Genomic DNA, 22,386 nt, shown 5'->3' on the forward strand with positions numbered 1-22,386 from the left:
TGCCCAACGCAAATCTGACAGCGTTGTTGGCCACCCGACACCTTCAAACTAAATCGGAAGCGTTACATCTGACAGAGTCACGTCGAAGCTTCCCCCCCCCTCAATGGCGGGGCCCCGGGCGGTCTCCCCGATTCGCCATACCTGAGGGCCGGCTCTGCCCACAATGCTCCACAACAAGGCAGGCTGTCACTTGAATGCAGCACTGCGGCAGGAAGGGGTCAGCCCACGACTCCCCCCCCCCCCCACCTTGCGCCCTTACCTGGACGGCGCCCTCCACCCCCACAGCTCACTCCGCGGGGGATGGGGGTGAGGAATGACCCCTGCAGAGGCTGCCTGGGACGTGAACACAAACACTGGTGGAGCTGAAAGGGGGTATTGGGGAAATGTTCAACGTGCTGCTCCTTTGTCAGGATATGAGTTGAGTAGCGGCTATAAATCACCGTGTTATGTTGTAAATCCAGCTGCTAGCTCCAGAAGGAGTGTGAATCCCACTCGTGCCCTTGGAGGTCACTCACGGTGGACACGAGTTCACACAGAGACCCGTAGACTCGCACAGAGACCCATAGACTCACGCATAGTCACATAAACTCGCACAGAGATCCGTAGACTCGCACATAGTCGCATAGACTAGCAAAGAGACCCGTAGACGTCACACAGAGACCCGTAAACTCGCACATAGTCACATAGACTCACAGATTACTACAGACTCAACACATAAACCCGTAGACTCGCACAGATGCACATAGACTTACACGCAGAGACCCGTCGCCTCAAACACAGAGACCCGTAGACTCGCAGTGGACGTGGTCTCGTGGTGTATCCATCATAGCGGTGTGCTGCAGTCACATTTGAGAGAGCTTTGTGTTTTGCGTTTGTAAAGAAGGGGTGGAGTGGGGACCAAACTCTGAGACCCTCACCCCCCGCCCCCCCCCCCCCCGGGAAATTTATATTTTCTGTAACTCAGCCCTGGACATCCCTGGGTGGAATTAAATCCCACCGGGATTTTTGTGGAATATTACATTGAATAATGATGCCGGGCACGCATCCTGGTGTACGTCTTTCCAGAGCGTCGTACAATCCGGGGAATACAGTGGGAGCGCTTTGCCCGTCGTAGAGAGTGGCCACGTTCAAATTCAGGCTCACGGCCTCTTCTTGTAATTTAGCCTTCTGATTGTATTCAGGCATCTTTTGCAATTATTTTACCGCTTTATTCATTATTCCATTTTACTTCTGCACCTCTATCATTCTATCAGTCTTTTTTTTACAACTTTAGTCCGTATAAATGTGGGTTTTACCTTCACCTGTGTGGTGTGAAAGTACGCTCTATGAATGCAGATTTGTATAATTCTTGGGGAGGCCTTCGTTGAGCGAGCAGTGGCTTGAGCACTGCCGATGACGGCGGTGACGTTCGAGTGATCGCGAAGCAGCAGCGTGAGAGACGCTCGCACGACGGCTGTGGGACGCGCTGGCCACGTCAACACGCGCTGGCTGAATGCGCCAGATCGCACGGGAAAATATCCGGGCTCCGCGGCTGCCATGGGTGGCGGTCGGCCGAAACCGGTGTCGCAATACTCGGCGAGTGTCGTGTTTCCAGGTGTCAGGTGACAGTGAATGTGCGCGCGCGTGTGCGTGCGCGTGCGCGTGCTCGTGCGCGGCCTGCCTATTTTTACTCCTTGGCGTGAGCCAGCACTGATCGCGCGACGCCGCGGATTTAAACGCTGCCCGGGCGATCGCACGCACACACACACACGTGGAAACACACACGTGGAAACACACACACGTGGAAACACACACACACGTGGAAACACGCAAACACACACGTGGAAACACACACGTGGAAACACACACACACACGTGGAAACACACACGTGGAAACACACACACACACGTGGAAACACACACGTGGAAACACACACACACGTGGAAACACACACGTGGAAACACACACACACGTGGAAGCACACACACACACACGTGGAAGCACACACACACGTGGAAACACACATGTGGAAACACACACGTGGAAACACACACACACACACGTGGAAGCACACACACACACACGTGGAAACACACACGTGGAAACACACGTGGAAACACGCACACACGTGGAAACACACGTGGAAACACACACGTGGAAACACGTGTGTGTATGCTGCTGTTACTGCCCTACCATGAGGCGCTATCGTGCCGCTGTGTGTTGTTCGACACGATGTCCGACGTTTCGCTCCACGTGCTAGCGGCTTCTTCGGAGGGGTTGCCACCCATCCTGGTTTTTCTCTAGATCGCCTCCTTGTTGATGAGGCAGCTGTTTTCCTGGGACAGAAAAATTCCCGGTTTTGTCAATTGGGTAATAATAGCAAAAAAAATCAACCACTTAAGACGATGCATTCACATCTTCCAGTGTTGTGAGATATTCTTCTTCCCCCATAATACATCCCGGTGTTTTGCACCCTGGAGGAGAATCATCTTTCTTCGGGAACTGCTGCTGAAGAAGCTCCCAACACGTGGATCGAAAGTTGGGAGTGAAACGTCGGACATCATGCTGAACAATGGGCGGTACAAACCGCAAACGCCACAGCGGAGGGGTTGTTAAAATAATTGCCTGCGGCCAGAATTGCAGACGACGAAGTTGGGCGAATTGACAGTCCATTGCCACGCTCAGAAATAATGGTGGGGCGAGTGTTCTAAAAGCATATTAGCGTGTTGGCCACAAATGCGAGGACAATGATGTCCTCTCAGCGGTGACGGACGCCATTGAATCTCTCGCCCTCTCGAGACGCCGCAAATCAATACGGCAAATCCACACGAGGGCGCGACATTTGTCCCGACAATTCCTCGCTCATTGAACGAATCAAAAACACACGGCTCGCGAACGAGTGGATCGAATAAACGAGTGCGGAATCTCGACGGTGCTCCACTCGCGATCGCCGGAAGCCCCTTGGGAAGAGCCGAGGCCGCTGGCTTCCGTAGCTGCGCTGCGCGTGGTCAGAGTACGTGCGTGCACGGCCCCTTCCATCAACCCGGTGCTGTATGAGGGCCTGCCCTCTGCCATGTGGGCCATGGGGGTGGTTTGACCATACTTCGCCACGCTGGTCAGTGCGGGTTGGTAAACACGTTGAGCACTGACGACAGAGCATAGAGGTACTGCACAACGTAGTTTGAGGTGCCGTTCTGTGCTGTATTGATGTTGGGTTGTGCCGCTGCGTGCCCTGCGGCATGATGTGCAATGATTCGCTCCACGTGCTGGAAGCTTCTTGGGGACATCGTGGCGATAGGCCCCGCGGACGACCGCAAAACTCTTCGGAGAGAGCTACGGTCGATGTCGAGCTTCCCGCACAGCTCCCCTAGAGCAGGGCCCAGATCCCTCTCATGGTTGGGCAAGGGTGAAATAATAATTATGGTGCAAATAGTAATGGACAAGAGTGACCGTGTCTCTGAGGCGTGGAGCCAAGCTCAGTGTCACTTGAAAGCCAGGCGATAGAGGGTGCGGGTCTTTGTGTCTCACAGTCGGTGTAGACGGAACGCTGCTGCCGTGAATGCGCCGCAGTGGGGTGATTATGATGATGATGGCAGCATTCCAGATGACGGGGGCTGCCACAGAGAAACGATGCCCGGCAGTGGCCCCGGTGGTCTCCTGCTCCTCGGTGGCGGAGGTTGCGAGTGACGCGCTGCTGCTGCTGTAGTGCAGAGTTCTCCCGTGAGCCGTCGTACAGGGTGACAGAAGCGAGGAGAGGTATGGACAAAACAATACTTAAAAAGGAGCGTTTTTATTTATACATAAAGTCAACTGATGCCGCGTAGCCGTAAAATTAGTGGGGGTGTGAGTGCGTGGGTGTGCGCGTGTCCGCGAGCAGATGTTTTTATTGTATAGTCAGATCCCCAAACGAAACCGAGGCTCCATTATCGGATGGGTTTTCCAGCTTGTTGTTGTAATCAGATCGGAGCAGGTGATGGGAATCGGTTGAGGTTAGGGATCAGATCCTCTCTGATGTTTGTTTGCGGGTTGAAATACGTGTTGTTCAGCACAATGTCTGACGTTTCGCTCCCTGCCTCTGGCACCGCGTCACAAACCGAAAAACGCATCTGAGAGCCAGACAGCACGGCCGCGAGTATTGTTAGCGTTTGGATCGGTGTCTGATCGAATTCCAAGTGTCTGGGAAAGGTTTTCGTGAACTCTTCAACATTAACATTATTCGTTTGAGCAATGTCTTTTTCTGCGGATGACTAACGCGTATTTAGACGTGCAGCCCTTTTGTCCACCCACTGCTGGATGAAGGCCTCCGCACACCCTGCGGGTCATGGCAGTTGTTTGACCAAATTTCACCACGCTGGTCAGTGTTGATGTGCGTAAACGGGCAGCGTAGACACGGAAGCGCAGAAGTGCAGCGGCCAGTCCCTCGCTGAGCTCTGCTCCGGTGGCCAAAGGGAGAAGTACGTCCACCTGCGGAGATGGAGTGACCATATTACACTCGTGTATAGGTGCCAGATGGATTGTTACAGGTCATTGTGTGCTGGCTTCGTGGGACTAATTTGCCAAATAAAAAAAAAATTACCCTGCAAAATTGCTAAATTGTCATCACATGCATGCAGCACCCCCCCCCCCCCCCCATGAAACCACTGCAGGTTATATTTGTGAAACACAGCAGGGCCTTCCATTGTGATAGCTTGATAGCTTTGCGCTATAAGAATGAGAGCACGTATTACCAAATGTACTACGCTATTTATGTAACAATTATTACTAATTCTCTGCGAATTTGCCGTGACACCCGCGTGGGTGATGTCGGGGCCGGGCGGAGCGGGCTGCACCTCGCGCCGCCGGTCCGGCCGTCTCCGTTGGCCTCTGCCCATTTGAGGAACCCGAGCGGTTTCGGTCGTGCGTCGTCGCCCGGCTCCCCTTGTGTGCGTCGTTGCGTCCACTGCGGGGAGGGACTGCATGCGATCGCTATCGAGATCGAGATGTCGTCGTGGCCCAAGCTGTTGATGCCTCGCGCGCGACTACCGCCACACGCCCGCCGAAGGAGACACGCCCTGCCTCCTCCAAGAGCGGTCATTTCCATGACTGCTGTGAAATGATTCGCAGGGTTCAGTCGGCTCCTAAAACTCTCATTACACCCAAACAATGTTTGTTTTTGACTTTACCGAAAAAAACTAAGAATATGAATGTTTGTTTTGTTTTGCCTTTAATATTTTGTGCGTGACGGGGTTACATTCTCAGTTCGTGTTTGGGTAAAAAAAAAAAAAAATCAAAACTATATTTCCCCCCACTATTTTAGACGGCGTCGCATCGACACGAGACTAAGAATCCATTGGGAAATCTCGCAGAGCAGCGCGGCCCCGTCCGTGTTAGAACACGGGCGGTGGTGGCTACGCACGGGCTGGCTGTGATCCAGCGCTGTAGAGGCAGCGACGTGGGTTGGTGGATCACCGCACAGAAGTGATGTGAAACTCCCTTCCCGTGGGCATCGAGTAGGAGCCGTAACCTGGCTTGTCAGGAGAAGGCAGTACAGCAAAAATGTGGACTCCATGTGTTCTACCTGCATGGGATCGAGTGTTGTCCCCTTGCATGTGTGGGTTCTCTCCGGGTGCTCTGGCTTCCTCCCATATGATATCGCCTTAACAAATGGAGGACCGCAGAGCTTGGGATGGGAAATCTGGCCCTGCCTCACCGCATGGCTGCTGCTGCCTTCCCGCTCGCTTGTGGCTCCTCCTCGCGCCTCTGAGTCGTCTTCACTCTTCGAGAGCCAGCGGATACAGATTATAACGCCCCACGGAAGTCGATTTGACAGAACGACTTCTGTGATCCCTGTCGAGTGAGCTCTGTTCTACACAGCAGAAGGAAGCATCCTCAGCCCACCTTTGTTAATAGAAAGATAAACGATTGTGATATAATCTTGATTTGAAGCTTTCGTGACTGCAGGAATCCGTACTCTTTGGTTATTTCGCTAAAGTCACGTAGTAGGTATAAAACTAACAGATCACGACGTTTCGATCGCAACACACGAGCAGCCGTCATCAGTAGGCAGATCTCTCGCCGACTTCAGCAGTTGTTTCTTGCTGTGGTTGTCCCACCTGATGACGATTGCGTGCGTTGCGATCGAAACGTCGTGCTCTATTAGTTTTCTACCAACGTGACTTTAGCGAAAGAAACAAAGGGATTGTGATATAAGTTTTGCAACTTATTTTCGGTGGATTAGTGGATCGCAAAATGTCAAAAACACCCAGCACGGTCATCATTCCCACTGCTTTGTTGTCGCAGGAAAAAAAAAACGCATATGCTAAGACGGTGAACATCGTCCCGAACAAGTGATTGAGTAATATGGAGAGAGCTAAATGGAAGGCCATAATCGCCAGCGTCTTTGAGAAAGGACACGGGCTCACAGAGAAGTAGATTATCCATCTTCTCGTGAATATTCATTCATCAAGACTGGCGATGGCTTGAAGTTGGTAACGCGAGATTCACTATCTCGATTACACAAGCAAAGTCTCTTGACTCACAAACTGCACATTCACGTGCACGACACACGTAAGTTACCCAGGAAACACGTGTGTGTATATTTATATATATGAAAAAAAAACATATTTTGACGTGACGCATCCGATAGGACGGTCGCCGCGGAGATGTCTCGCTTGTTGGGCAGATCTTCCCCGAGCTACCGAGATACGCGCCTGCCACAACGAGGTGCCGTACGAACGTCCACGTGACGTTCGTCTGAAGCGTTGCGCGGCTCGCCGGTGTCGCGGGCGCAACGTTCAACGGCGCAGCATCGTGACACACGGCGGCGAGGGCTTGCGAGGGGAGGGGGGCTTCGTCCAGCAGTAGATAGATCATAGCCGGCGATGACGCTGACGACGAATGAACGGGCAGCGAGGCGGTGTTGGAGCGGGTTAAGCCTGCGCCGTGTTTACCCTCGTTGGGGCAGCGACGGATGAGGGCGTGGGGGCGGGGGGGGGGTTGTTGAATCTGTCATCACCACGTCACACCCAGTGGTGTGCGTCTGGAAAGTTGAACTGTGGCTCAGCCGCTCGCTACCCCCCTCCCTCCCTCCACCGTCGAGACCCCCTCCACGAGTCCCCGCAGCCGCCACCCACGGCCAGCCAAGCCAGCCAACCCGGCGAGCCGGAGCCACCTTGCTCACACAAACACACACACACCCACACACACACTCTCACACTCACATACACACACTCACACACTCACTCACACACTCACACACCACTCACACACACTCACACACACTCTCACACTCATATACACACACTCACACACTCACTCACACACTCACACACACACACTCACACACTCACTCACACACTCACTCACACACACACTCACACACACACTCACACACACTCTCACACTCACTCACACACTCACTCACACACTCACACACACACTCACACACTCACACACACTCACACTCACTCACTTACACACACTCACACACTCACTCACACAGACTCAACAACAACAACCGCCATTCGCCACTAAGTGGCGGTGACGTCACCACGACGACGCTTGTGCCAGGCCATGTGCACCTTGAGGCCACGTGAAGTGTCGAACGCCCGCTGGCAGGAGGTCACGGGGCAGACCCAGCAGGTGCCACAGGTCGACTGACTGAGATGACTGGCTGGTGCACCACCTGTGCCCCCTACTGTGCCAACCTGCTGTGCTTTAGCCACCCGGCGCTCCGCTCGTTGTTGTGAGCGTCGCTCCTCCGCCCTCCGTTGTTGTTGGAGGGCGACTGCCTCCAACTGCCCAATAGCATCCTTCACGAGCCTCCTCCACAGAGGCCGATCTTGACATCGCTGGTACCAGTCATCTGCAAGTCCACTCAGCTCCACGTCCTCCTGTACCACATCACTCCATCTCTTCTCTAGCCCGTGCCGCGCCCGTTTAGCCCCCTCGATCCGGCCGAACAAAAGCTGTTTAGGCATGCGGTGGCTGGGCATGCGGGCTACATGGCCCAGCCAACGCAGCCTTGCCTGCCGGAGGAGCTCACCGATGGGACCTTGCCCAGACCTTTCAAGGATTTGTGAGCTCCTCACACAATCCAGCCTGGTTAAACCCAGGATGGATCACTCACACACTCTCACACATTCACACACACACACACTGACACACACACTCACACACTCACTCTCACACACACACACTGACACACACTCACTGACACTCACACATTCACTCTCACACACTCACACACACTCACACTGACACACACACACACTGACACACACTGACACACACTGACACACACTCACACACACTTACTCTCACACACTCACACACTCACTCTCACACACACACACTGACACACACACACTGACACACACTCACACTGACACACAGACTGACACACACTCACTCGGCCACCGGCAGCAGGATATTCTGGTTCCGTCTGGCGCAGAGCAGGGAGCGCCACCTTCGCCGTTGCGTCGCTCTGTCAGAGGCCAGCCAGTGGCCTGCTGGCCAGAACTCTGTCTGCAAGGAATGCACCAACCCTTCACCAGGAGTTTTAACAAGAATAGTAACTAGAATGATAGTCATCAATGATTGGTAATGTAATGTTTGGGTTGGATCACGTGGGTGTGATGTAACATTACGGCTGTGCACCCTCCACCATCTGACACAGACAAATCAAGTTGTCACGTGGACCTCCGATTAGCACGGTTGGCTATGTAGGGTGCGAAAGAAGTTCAATATACATACAATCACGTTGTCGCGTGGACCAATCACGTTGTTGTATGGACCAATCACGTTGTCGTATGGACCAATCACGTTATCGTGTGGACTAGTCACGTTGTCGTGTGGACCAATCACGTTGTCGCGTGGACTAATCACGTTGTGACGTGGACCAATTACGTTGTCGCGTGGACCATTCACGTTGTCGCGTGGACTAATCCCGTTGTCGCGTGGACTAATCACGTTGTCGCGTGGACTAATCACGTTGTCGTGTGGACTAGTCACGTCGTGTGGACTAATCACGTTGTCGCATGGACCAATCACGTTGTCGTGTGGACTAATCACGTTGTCGCGTGGACCAATTACGTTGTCGTGTGGACTAATCACGTTGTCGCGTGGACTAATCACGTTGTCGCGTGGACCATTCACGTTGTCGTGTGGACTATTCACGTTGTCGCGTGGACCAATTACGTTGTCGCGTGGACCAATCACGTTGTCACGTGGACTAATCACGTTGTCACGTGGACCAATCACGTTGTCGCGTGGACTAATCACGTTGTCGCGTGGACTAATCACGTTGTCGTGTGAACTATCACGTTGTCGCGTGGACCAATCACGTTGTCGCGTGGACTAATCACGTTTCACGTGGACTAATCACGTTGTTGCGTGGACCAATCACGTTGTCTCGTGGACTAATCACGTTTCACGTGGACTAATGCACCCCAGTTGGTTCTGTTTTTCGGCAAACCGGTTGTGTTGAAGAAGCGAGCAAAAACGTGTCTGCCGTTGTGGCGGAGAGGACGTCCAGCGTGGTGAGGCGTGAGGCAGAGCTCGGAGCCATCGCGCTCGTCCACGGCTGGTGGTGCTGTGCTGGTTGTGGCGGTTGTGCTGCCGTGGGGTTTCCCAGTTGTTCCGCGTGCATGTAGTTCCCCACGATGTCGCACGGGTTTTTCTTTACTCCACGTATTGCTGGGAGCTTCGGAAAAAGCAAATCGGCATGCGGCACGACCCACAAACGCACCGAAGGATAATTCCCGGCTCTTTATCCATCCGCTGCCGATCAGTGGGAGTTTGCGATGGGAAGAGGACCCCAGACTGATTAGGGTATCGTTCGCCATCGACGTTAGCCGTTCATGGGAATCGAACTTGGGCCATGTGGGTCTGTGGTGCAACGTGTTAATGGCCGCACCATAAATTAACTCGCTCATTTCCGGCCACTGGCAGAGCACCCGGCTCACAATCGGAATGTTGCGAGTTAAAACGCTGTTTGGTGGTCTATTCAACCCATCATCCCTACAGAGGTGATACAATGAGTACTACGAAGTGGCAAATCAAAGTGGATGTCCTGATCGTAAATTGCGCCAGGCGCCCGTGGGCTACACAGAGGAGGAAATTGGACGGGGAGGGGGGGGGGAGCGGCATTTCACTTCTTGTAGCGGGGCCCACGCCGCCCACACTCCGCCACTTGACGTTGGCCGATGACATCTGTGCATGCAAGTGTGTGTGCGTATATGTGTGCGTGGCCGGGAGTCGGAGCCATTCCCTGTACACCTTGGGGTGCGACAGGGATGTCCTCTGGCTCCAACATTATTTAACATCTATTTCGACCACGTAGTTCGTGAAGCCTTCAGTAGCTGTACCGGGGGAATTCACATCTGGTACAGATACAATGGGAGGCTGATCGATGCACGGGTGTGGTCAAGGAATGGCTCCCTATTGGTCAACCACGTTATGTATGCTGACGACCTGGTAATTGCAGCTCACTCAGAGGAGGATTTGGAGGCGCTGCTGCTGAAACTGGAGCGTACCACTAAGAGGTGGGGCCTTACCATCAGCCCCACTAAAACGAAGCACCTGCCTGGGTATTTTGTACCATCGGGCACTCCACCCCCACAACTGCCAATCGGTGAAGGGGCAGTTGTGGAGAGAGTGGAGAGTTTCCCATACCTGGGCAGTGGGCCCATGACCGGCTCCGGTTTAACAGCAGAGGTCTCACTCCGAATCAGTCGAGCGGCAATATCTTTTCATCGGTTGCGTAACGCTGTGTGGAAGCTACCTGGTCTGTCACTCCGCACAAAGCTTCGGGTCTCCTCGGCCACAGTCATTCCCTCCCTTCTCTACACTTGCGAAACGTGGACCCACCTAATGGAACATCTCCGCCGGTTAGAAACATTTAGGCTGGCCTGCCTACGATCAATTCTCGAAAGATCTGGGCAAAGTCCCATCGGTGAGCTCCTCCGGTAGGTAAGGCTGCGTTGGCTGGGCCTGTAGCCCGCATGCCCAATCACCGCATGCCCAAACAGCTTTTGTTCGGCCGGATCGAGGGGGCTAAACGGGCGCGGCACGGACCAGAGAAGAGATGGAGTCATGTGGTACAGGAGGATGTGGAGCTGAGTGGACTTGCCGATGACTGGTTCCAGCGGTGTCAAGATCGGCCTCTGTGGAGGAGGCTCGCGAAGGACGCTACTGGGCAGTTGGAGGCAATCGCCCTCCAACAACAACAGAGGGTGGAGGAGCGATGCTCACAACAACGAGCAGAGCGCCGGGTGGCTAAAGCACATCAAGGTGGCACAGTAGGAGGCACAGGTTGTGCATCAGCCAGTCATCTCAGTCATCTCAGTCATCTCAGTCAGTCGACCTGTGGCACCTGCTGGGTCTGCCCCGTGACCTCCTGCCAGCGGGCGTTAGCTACTTCACGTGGCCGCCACGTGCACCTAGCCTGGCTCAAGCGTTGTGGTGACGTCATCGCCACTTGGTGGCGAATAGCGGTTGTTGTGTGCGTGTGTGTGCGCAATAACTCGTCTCGCCTGTCACTGTGAGTGACCTCTCTCAGCATCCCCCCCCCCACCTCGGCCTCCTTCCTCCGTCACTCGGAATTTCCCAGGGGCCCAAAGGTTTCTCCGCAAACCTGGGCAAGGGGATCCCCCCTCGGCCCAGGTGCGAGTGTTTCCTGACAAACCGGAATGGCGCGGAGGGGGCACGATGTGGGGGGCCCCGCGTGTCCGACGCTTCACGCGGGGGCCGAGCGGATGGTGCTGCGGTGACGTCGGCCAGGCGCCGTTTGTGCCGCGTCACGGGGAGCGAGCCACGGCACGGCCTAAAGCGGTGGAGGTGTTGATGTGTTGATGATGTGTTGATGTGTTGATGATGTGTTGATGTGTTGATGATGTGTTAATGTGTTGATGTGATGATGTGTTGATGTGTTGATGTGTTGATGTGTTGATGTGATGATGTGTTGATGTGTTGATGATGTGTTGATGATGTGTTGATGTGATGATGTGTTGATGTGTTGATGTGTTGATGTGTTGATGTGATGATGTGTTGATGTGTTGATGATGTGTTGATGTGATGATGTGTTGATGATGTGTTGATGTGATGATGTGTTGATGATGTGTTGATGTGTTGATGTGATGATGTGTTGATGTGTTGATGATGTGTTGATGTGTTGATGATGTGTTGATGTGATGTGGTGATGATGTGTTGATGTGTTGATGTGTTGTTGTTGATGTGTTGATGTGTTGTTGATGTGTTGATGTGTTGATGTGTTGATGTGTTGTTGATGTGTTGTTGATGTGTTGTTGATGTGTTGATGTGTTGTTGATGTGTTGATGTGTTGATGTGTTGTTGATGTGTTGATGATGTGTTGATGATGTGTTGATGTGATGTGTTGATGATGTGTTGATGTGATGTGTTGTTGATGTGTTGATGTGTTGATGTGATGTGTTGATGATGTGTTGATGTGATGTGTTGATGTGTTGTTGATGTGTTGATGATGTGTTGATGATGTGTTGATGATGTGTTGATGTGTTGATGATGTGATGATGTGTTGATGTGTTGATGTGTCCGACTTACGGACGAGAGGGGAAACGCGTCAGGAGGTTAACCCCCCCCCCCCCCCCCCGTTGGGGGTTTTAAGGAGCGCCACGCAGGTAGGTGTTGAGAGAGCGGCGTTACTCGCTGCTCTGGTAGCCGCACACGAGTTGTGACGTGTCCACGCGTCCGCTCGCTGGCCACGCTGACAGCCCCTGCTTAGCAAGGATTTGGTCAAACAATCCCAAAGTAGCAGGAACCTCTTCAAATGAGTATTGAGACTCAGCGGGGCTTTCCGAACAAAGGTTATTTTAGTCATCATCATCAACCATTGTTTATCCACTGTTGGATGAATGCCTTTCAACGCTGTCACCATCTGTCTTGGTACCCTGCACTGCCACAAACCATCGAACATCTATCTCCAACCAGTGCTGACCAGCTTGGTGATGTATGGTCAAACACCCCCACACCTCGCCCCATGACTGAAATGGTATAGGGAGGCCTTCATACGTCATTCGGTTGACAACGGTCTATTATCATGAACCATGATCAATCCACTGCTGGATAAAGTCCTCCCCATGCTGTCACCAACTCTCATGATTCTGCGATGCAACAAATCCATCTGGCACCTATTCTATTCTATTTTGTATTTGTAGAGCTCCACTTGGACGCGTTCCATTGCCTGCCTGTTACTCCGTCACCACCTTGAACCATCCGACGTCAACACTTCTTGCCACAAGTCCTGCCCCAGCATTGTTACTCTCATAACAAAACACAGAATGATGTCTCTAAACCACGTGTCCCTCGTTGCGTCTCTCACTGTCAATAATCATGGTTATTATTTAAACCCAGGTCTCTCGTGAGAACGAGACTCGTCCTGGGCTCTCCCGTGGATTTGTGGAATGGTCTCGGGCAGTGGAGGCGTTGGTCACGGGACGCAGTGCGAGTCGGCACGTTGGTGGTTCACGATGGCGCGTCATAATAATAATTCTACTTGTAAAGCGCCTTTTATCAGGACCAGTTCAGATATTCGTCACTGTTATTGCTTGCGAGCCGGAATCTAACTCAGGTCGCCGGGATCGTAGTGCAGTGTGCTTAACCACTGCACACACACACATATTTATTTATCAGTCCTTTCTGGCCTACCCTGAATTGTGACTTCCCCGAGTCTGGCTTTGCGAGTTTTTTTTTTACCGTGGGAGTAGACACAGGGGACTCTCTTGGGGGGTCGGGGCGGTGGGCGCTGAGAAAACACGTGGCGGGGGGTGGGGGCCCGGTGGGGGGGGGGGGAGCGGGGTGCGGTGCTGGGGGTGGGCAGGTGAGGAGAGCTGACACGCCGCTGCTGTTTCTGCAGCGCTCACTTCCTCGCACCTCAGTGAAAATAGCATCAAAGTTTGCATTGTCCCCTCGTTGAGTTATATAACCGCACTCGGTGTGGTAGAGCCCGGGGGCTTGAGCAATGCCACGGGAATAGCTTGTAATGCTCCAGTGTGGACAAAGCAATCGCTTGTGCCAAAAAAAATGTGGCCATTTCAGGACACACTAAAAAAAAACTTTAAGCAAACTGGAAATCGGTGGTATGGGTGTCAGCCTGATTGGGGGGCCCTGAGCAGAATTTATCTTTGGGGGGGAGGGGGTGGGGGGTGTCTTCCCGTTTTCAATTTATAAACTCCGAGACGACAGAGAAGATGTATGCAAGTGTAAGTACATTTATAGACGCGGAACTCTTATAACCGAGGTAATACTCTTTGGTTCTTTCGGTAAAGTTACGTAGGTAGAAATAAAATAAAACAAATAATCATTAGTGCGCAAAGATACATAGATATCGTGAGATTCTGCTCGTGGCGCAGTGGTTAGCGCATTTGGCTATGAACCCGGCGACCTGAGTTCGATTCTCACTCTCGACCAATGGCAACATTTAGAACTGGTCTCGAGCCTCTCCTAGGTCGACTCAGCCTTAAACGAGGAACTAGTACGATGGTGTGCAAATATCATGGCCACCGCATCCCCTCGTTTGCCGTGCCAGCCTTCATCGGTGTTTGCTAATCGCCACTTGCCCCGACAGTCTGTTAAACCCTTCGCAGGCGACCTTTGTCTTTGTGAATGAAACCACGCCGTCACTTCAGAGCTGCTTAATTGTCACGTGAGCGACAATTACACCGACGACAATCCCACATCCGCCCTCGTAAGCGGCGGTTATAGCAGGGGTACGCTGGGCAGGTCACGCGGCATGAACCCCACATGTCGGCTACCCCAGGCTCCCAGCTCCCGGCTCCCACCAGCTTCGGTGGGAAATTGGCAAAAAAAGATCCCGCCTCTCCGTGCTTGGTCAATTACAGGGGAGGCTCGCCGGGGCCTTCACTACCCTGTAAACGCACATGCTGAGAATCATGGCAAAGTTTGGCTTTCTCTATCTCTCTCCCCGCTCCTTTCACCGCCTTGCTCATAGTGGGGCCAACCCGGGATGCTCGGAGCAGGCACTGGATGTAAGCGCAGCCCTTACGAGTAAGGCCAGCTGTGCTTATACCGCAAGTTGTATGCTTGTATCAGAAGCTGCCCCCCCCACAAGTGTGATGACATCAGCATGCGTGGCTCATATCAGAGCTGTGCTTACTTCTTGTCGTCGTTGCTCCCTTCTGGGTGTGACCTCCGAACTCTGTGGTGTCGACCCGGCTCACACAATCACAACGCCGTTCCTCCGGCTTGTCGCGAGACGGATCAAGCGCGAGCCGCGCATGTGAACATTGCTTGTTCGGGGAAGCTTGGGGAGAGGGAGGCGCCAGGGTTCATTCTCCTGCTTGGCGGCGAGTCGCTCGCTCTCAAGGTGCCCCCCCACACAGCAGCTCAACTGGCCCCCCACCCCGGGCAGAGCTGGGTGCAGGCCTGACCCCAAACGTGATAATTAATGTAATCGCAGCAGGGGGGTGGATTGTTACGGACCCATTCCTTGCACGCGCAGCGTTACCGCAAACTCGCCCAGCGCTATACACCCCCCCCCCCCGTCTCAAGCCGATGTGTGAATTGAGCCCTCGATTTGGTGTGAATGTTTACGTGTCTGGTGTCAACACAATGCATGGATTGTCGCACGCACCGTGTTTACACGGCACGTTCATTGGGCCTGTAATTCGATTGGTGTGAATCGTTAACACTCCCAGCGTTAACGCTCCCAGCGTCAACGCGCCCAGCGTCAACGCTCCCAGCGTCAACGCACCCAGCATCAACGCACCCAGCGTCAAGGCTCCCAGCGTCAACGCACCCAGCGTCAACGCTCCCAGCGTCAAGGCTCCCAGCGTCAACGCTCCCAGCGTCAAGGCTCCCAGCGTCAACGCTCCCAGCGTCAACGCACCCAGGGTCAACGCTTCCAGCGTTAACGCACCCAGCGTCAACGCACCCAGCGTCAAGGCTCCCAGCGTCAACGCGATCGCTGGGCCCGCGCGACTGACATGGCATTGGGAGGCCTACGTCCAGCAGTGGGTTAATAAAGGAATGCAAATTATGAAATAAAATAGACTACAAGCAATTGTGTTCATCTTGTCCAAATTAACTGTCGGTGCTTGCTACCTGCTCTAGCATGTGACTAAGTCACACGGTCATTGACAAAACCATGGAAGAAAATCTGAAAAGTGTTCAAAAGTCATGCTGAGATGAACAGCAAGAGAAAATCCAGGGGGCTGGCTAGATGGCCACCTCGCAGGATTGTGGTTGCGGTTAGGAGAGTCCTTCGTCCCGCAGTGGACTGACCGTGGCTGATGACGACGGCGGCGGTGTTTCTGCGTACGCGGTTGTGCTGCGTGGGTTTCCAGTGTACTTTGTCGAGTCGTGCCGCATGTCGTTTGTCACAATGGCCGGCACTACTCTGTACGGTAGGTTAGCGTGGTTGGCTACGTACGGTGCGAAGAAGTTCAACGACACTGGACAGCGCTGTGAAACTCGACAGGCACATCGTGGAAAGCCGCACACCCACACAATGAAGATAGTAGTGCGTTCACACGCCCGACGAGAGCCGGACTGGAAACTCAGGTTCTCGCTGTCGTCCGCTGTCAGTCTTTCGATCGCTACGGCGGCGGTGGGGTTGCAGGCAGCGCGCGTTTGCGTTTCCACACGGAGGCCCTTGGCTAAGCCGGGTGACAGCGTGGATAAGCATCACAGTCGCGATGCCCCACTGATCAAAGCGCGGAGGCGACGCGGCTCCAAGCCGCGAATTTGCATCGGCCGTCCTGGGCGTGCCGCACGGCCCGGCCCGGGAAGTTTTAACCAAATTTCCACGAGGGGTTGTTGTTACAACTCTTTTGCATGACACCGGTAGCAGGAGCGCATGGGGAAAGATGCAGCCCTGCGATTGCGTGCTCATTGCTGACGGAAGACTGTCCCCAGCCACATATCTCGGGAGGCGGTCCAGAGCACCCGTGCAGAGTGCAGAGTACCCACGCTTTGTTCCGCCGCACGCGGCCGGCCGATCGGCAAGCGGCGGCCTCCTCTGTCCACCGCTGGGTGGACAGAGGCGGCGCCCATTGCATTCGGCGCATTGCTTCCTCGGCCCATTGCACCGAAGCGGCGGCGTCCCCGTGAGTGGCGGTCGTCGTGACGCTGACGATGTCACCTCCCAGCGCGGAGAGCCCTCTGGCTGTGCCAGGCCTCTCTGTGTCCGCGCGCGCGCTGATTGGACCCCGGCTCTGGAGAACGTTTTGCCAGGGGAGCTCCACTGCCAGTGGCGGCCCTGGGCAGAAATCAAAAGGTGTCGATTATCACTCACAGCTCTGCGGCAATTCACTCCTGGATGTCACTCATGGGAATTGTTTGACCATACTTCACCGCGCTGGTCAATGGCAAGGGTGGGGGGTGAGGACCATTTCGGACAACACTTGCCACCAACGTTGGCCGTGAATGAAACTCGGGTCGCCGGGTTCGCGGCGCAGCGCCCTGACCGCTGCACTGCGGCTCACCGCGCCACCCCACGCACCCAGCGTGCCAGTCGCTTGTCGGTCAACTCATCACCCGCAGTGCGCCTCGATTGCGCTGAAGGGGGGGGGGGGGGGGGGCGGTGCGGTTCCCATGGCCCGGGGACGCGGCCCTCTCCGCCCCTCGCCCAAGTTCACGATCGCGGGAACGCCTCGCGGCTGTTGTGTTAGCCGGGCTGTGAAACGCTCGCTCGCATTGCTCGTTCCCGGCGCTCGTCAAAACACGGCGCGCCAGAACAAATAAAGCGGCCCCTCTGTGATTGTAGCCCCCCCCCCCCCGAGCCCGCAGAATGTCCCTCGCGCCACGGAACGTCTCTCCGGCTCGTCAACGGGTCGCCCCACCGAAGCGGCGTCGCTTTGGTGACCGAAGGAGGCTCCCGGCACGCGGTGCGCAACGTCGGACGTCATGCGGAATGGCGGGCGGCCGTGGACCCTGCGCGGTCGCGCTTAGCGAGCCCGGGCGCAAGCGCGCCGATGAGAGGTGGTGGTGGCAGATTTTTGGAAGCCTTCATCCAGCAGTGAATTGATCATGACCGCCATTGACGGTTCTACGTCCGGTACAGGCGTACAGGTGCGAGGCACGTTTGCTGATCAAGGATCATTGTCCGAAACGTTGCCTATTGCTGTACATGAGTGTTGTTATTGACCAATGGGTTGAGTTTCCGTGCTTTTGCACCTCCACTGCCAACGCAGCAGCGGACAAAACTCACGTTACTACCTCTTTTAGATCGTGGATGGGGCACGGGGAAGAATAATAATGGAATTGCAGATAGTGAATGGAATGCATCCACAGAGGCCGCTCACCGGGGAGATGGAGCGATCAAATCAGTTCGGGTGCTGGGTTGGATCGTTTCGTCGCAGGATCGAAAAAGGTGGTGGCGGTTTGGGGAGGCCTTCATCCAGCAGTGGATCGACCATGGCTGTCGACGGTGGTGATGATGAATTGGGCGCCTGCTGAGCCTTGGGGCTGCTATTCCCGCGCGATTACCCGGCTTGCAGAGGCCCCGGGTAGAGTCGGCACGGCAATCCGGCGGCCCACCGCGAAATTTTCTCTTCTGCAATTACCGAGGCGCGGCGAAGGAGGTGGCACCCGCTCGGGGGATATTAAACACCCCGGGGCGCCGCTTACAGCAGCAGCAGCAGCGCGTGGCAGCAGCAGCGGCAGCGGCGCGTGGCACCGCGCGGCGCCGCCGCCTCCTCGGGCCCGCGTCTCGGTGCCGGGGACTCGGCGCTCGCACCGAGATTATCCCGGCCGGGGCAGAGCGCCGGGCGATGGGCGCAGCGTGCGCCCACCGCCGCTGCACGGAGAGTGGCGTTGGACCCCCCCCCTACCCTCATCCACCGTCACCGCCTCCACCCCCGCAGTGTGGGGATGTGGGGGGGTGATGGAAATTTAATTTGCTCTGCGCTGATGGTTCACCGCGACACGCTCACGATGGAGACATTCTCGATACGATGGGCACCGGTCACATGGGTCCGGTCGTCGCGATATCCGTTTCTGTTCATCACCGTAATTGTGTTTCGCATTATTATCGCTTTGTTTTTGTGAAATCAAGATGTACTTCAAAGTCCTGTGACCGCGGTTCACTCGACATGAAGCTGCCGAGTCTGCTGCGTTGTGGCGATTCCGCGCGATGTATCGCTGAGTGATCCGCAATTCAAGAAGCGGTGGATTTTCTCTAAAACCTCAGCATGTTCGTTGTTAACGATGCGGCATTACAAGGGCACGTTTCGGACAACAGTAGGGGGCAATTTGTCCTGAATCCAACGTTAGTGCTGCAATAACAACTTAGCAGCATCATCAACAGATCATTTGTATTTTCTTAGGTATACATCGATCAAATAGAACAGTTTAGTGGTCAACCCCATCGCCCACACCTCCCCAAGTTTCCGCCTCTGAATCGTGGGGAAGTAAAATGTAACCACGTGCTGTACCATGAACAACGGCGAGTGTTGGGTGAGTGAGGATGAGGATAAGGGTGAGTGAGTGATGGTGAGGAGGGTGAGCGACGGTGATTAGGGTGAGCGATGGCGAGGAGCGAGTGAAGGGTGCGGTGAGACATTTGCGCAGGGAACAGGCGGCCCCCGTAAAGCCGGTGCCTCTCTGGTTACTAATCAGCGGGGCGGCAGAGACACCTGAGCGCAGATCATCTGCGCAGGAACGCCGGGGCTCATACCTGGGATCAGGGAGGCACGAGGGGTGGGGAAGGGTGGGGGGGTGGAGGCTTTCTGCACGGAGCCTACAGGCAGCAGCGGCAGCGGTGCTGACAGAGGTTGTGCGTTTATCTGGGCGCACCCAGATGGACGCAAACCCATCGTTGAGTTTTGTGTGAGGTCACCACGTCACGATCTGACCAAATCCGTGTCATTGGGAACCCTCCACCACCCGACGCAGCCAAACAGATGAAATTGCCGCTCGTGCAAGCGTTATGACGACGCGCCAATGATGGTTGTTTTAGCCTGCTCAGTGGTGAGCTGGAGAACGATTCTCACGACCGGATTATGTCCGCGAGGTTTTCTCTCGAGACGACGTCGAGCATCATCAGGACCACAGCTGGACAGCCAGGGGTAACAACTCCGGAGTCGGAGTCATGAGTTTGAAGGAGTAGCGCGTCATTTCTGACTTCCTGGACCTTGTCCTGAAGACGTTTGGCGCAGTTTCAAGCTTAACGCGGCGTATTGAATTGACGCTCAAGCTGGCTGTGAGGATCGCTCTTCGTCTCACCGGCGGTGTGGTGCCCGGCCGCGGTGTGCGCAGTGAGGCTAGGGCCTTCATCCAGCAGCTGCGAGCCCAGCGACCCCCACGGGAAGGAGTCGCACCCTCGACGGAGCTGTTGTTTGATCTTTGGGGGGAGGGTGGGGGGTGCAAGGGGGTGAGCCGAGAGTGGGGCGGTGGAGTGGACGGAGCTTGATGATGGATGGGACGGGTGATTGGCACACCACGCCGCGACAAGACCGGGTGCGGTGGAGCTGGGGCCACAGGGACAGCGTGCGCTCGTGAGCTGCGGTTGCCACCTCTGAGATACAAAATAACCAAGAGACATCACGGAACGAGGGAGAATATCTCACAAGAGTAAAAGAGGGGAGAGCTACATTGCAATGTATTGAGTGAGTCATATGATTGTTAATGTTATGCAAATTACAAAAAACAAGACTTTTAACATCGTGGGAAGACTGACAGATTTCCCCAGGACATTAGCAGCTGCCTCCGGAAAGAGAGGACGGTCCTGGGAAACTCAGGACAGGTAGCAACCCTTCCCGTAAAACCTGCTGACATGCTGCCCGTGCGCTCCTACCGTGGGCCTGTCGCTAGGCCTTGCTTCACGCCGCATTGCTAAGCGAGCTGCGCGACACTCCCCGGAGAGGAAGCGATGCGCCGAATTCTTCTCTTTAACTTCCACTGTGAAGAGCCGTGGCGTCTTAATGGTGCCACGGCGCTTAACAGAATTGCGGCGGCTATCAGAACTGTGGAGGTTATAGGAGCTATGTCTGTTGTAAGAACCGCAGTAGTGGTGATCAGAGCCACGGGGGTTATCAGAGCCATACCGTATTCCCCTTATTACATGATGCTCCGGTGAGTAGGGTTCACGTTGTGCTTACGCATTATCCATAATTCTAAGAGCTTAAAACTAAATAATAGTCATTAATATCGAAATTTGATTCGAACTGGGACCCTATAGCGTAAAGAAAGGATTCCTTGCCTGTAAGATCGGCAATTCACCAGCATTCATGCAGTCAAAGCCTGGCTGCTGATGAGACCCTGAATGTCAAAAACGGTCCAGAGTTTTGTTTGTCTTTAAACAATGCTGCTGGTAAATGAGACACTCCCAGAAGGCCGTGCGGCGGCTGATGGGTTGTGTGACAAATGCTTTTATTGTTTTTTTTTACAGTGGAGAGGCGCATTTTGCGCGAACGAGACGCATTGTGTCGGCTTATTCGTTTTATGACGCAATTTTGGGAACAACGTTTCCTGCGCGACGAGCCGGAACGGCTCTGCGCGTGCAGATCCCTCGCTCGACGTGGACGCGAAGCGCTGCCGGTTTGTTGTGACGCCCGCGATCTGACGCTCACGCCACGGCGCCCTCGCCCTGCCCTCTCCGTCGCCACGCCCACCCCCGGCTCGCGGTGCCTCGGTGGCGGGCGTGCCCTGTCGACCCGGGTCACCCTTGACGAAGAGACTCGAGGTCTCAGTGGGCTCTCGCCTGGCGCGATGATGCTTGTCGGTCGGCCAGGCAGTGAGCGGCGCCGCTGCCGCGAATCGTCGACAATACGTGTCGCGATGCAGGGTCACGCTTCAACTCAAGAGCTGATTCTTGAAAAATAAACGCAACTTGGTGAACGGTAGCACCTCCGGTTGCTGCGGTGGTGACGTTTCCCCATTAATTAGAATGCACAGGAGGTGAAAGTTTGGTAAAAGCGCAGCCCTGCAAGTGCTCGCTCACGCCACTGCTGGCGGAAAGGACGGAGCGCTAGCCAGCCCCTCTACTGGATACTTTAGCGCACCTCTTTGGCGCTGGCCAGACTTTACCCCACCACACGCGACTTGGCGATCATAGACTAACGGTGGTGTCTGCCCGTTTACGTTGGAGATCAAACTGGTGGTCTCGGGAGTGCGGCGTCCATTCCCGTGCGCGCGACGCCGCGACGATGCGAGTCGCGTGAAATTGAGAATTGATGCCAACAGATGAATCAATGCGTCGTCTCGACATGTCCGCCAATCATCTTCCAGGTGTCGATCAGCCTGTAAGTCTCTAATCTCAATTATGAATGAATTCCAAGCGTTTAAGCTCTTGCGCAAAACCCCTGGTCATAATCATAATGTTACAGCATAAATCTTTCCTGAACACTGAACCAATATTTTCACACCCCCAACGCAAAGTATGAACGCTAATCCTGACCTTGCATCCAATTCTAATCCCCAACAATAACCGG

The 22,386-nt window shown here is 54.6% G+C and overlaps 1 long non-coding RNA gene across 1 annotated transcript; it reads right to left on the minus strand.

Moving 5' to 3' along the window:
- Positions 1–3,751: 3,751 nt before the first annotated feature.
- On the minus strand, positions 3,752–6,904 carry LOC142906352 (uncharacterized). Its single transcript, XR_012930199.1, has 2 exons — positions 5,670–6,904; positions 3,752–4,444 (listed from the first exon to the last, which is right to left on the minus strand). It is a non-coding gene; the product is annotated as an uncharacterized LOC142906352 (long non-coding RNA).
- Positions 6,905–22,386: the final 15,482 nt, after the last annotated feature.

The sequence above is a fragment of the Petromyzon marinus genome, chromosome 64, assembly GCF_048934315.1.
Source record: "Petromyzon marinus isolate PM22_M1 ecotype Great Lakes invasive population chromosome 64, UKy_Petmar_22M1.pri1.0, whole genome shotgun sequence".
Lineage (NCBI taxonomy): Eukaryota > Metazoa > Chordata > Hyperoartia > Petromyzontiformes > Petromyzontidae > Petromyzon > Petromyzon marinus.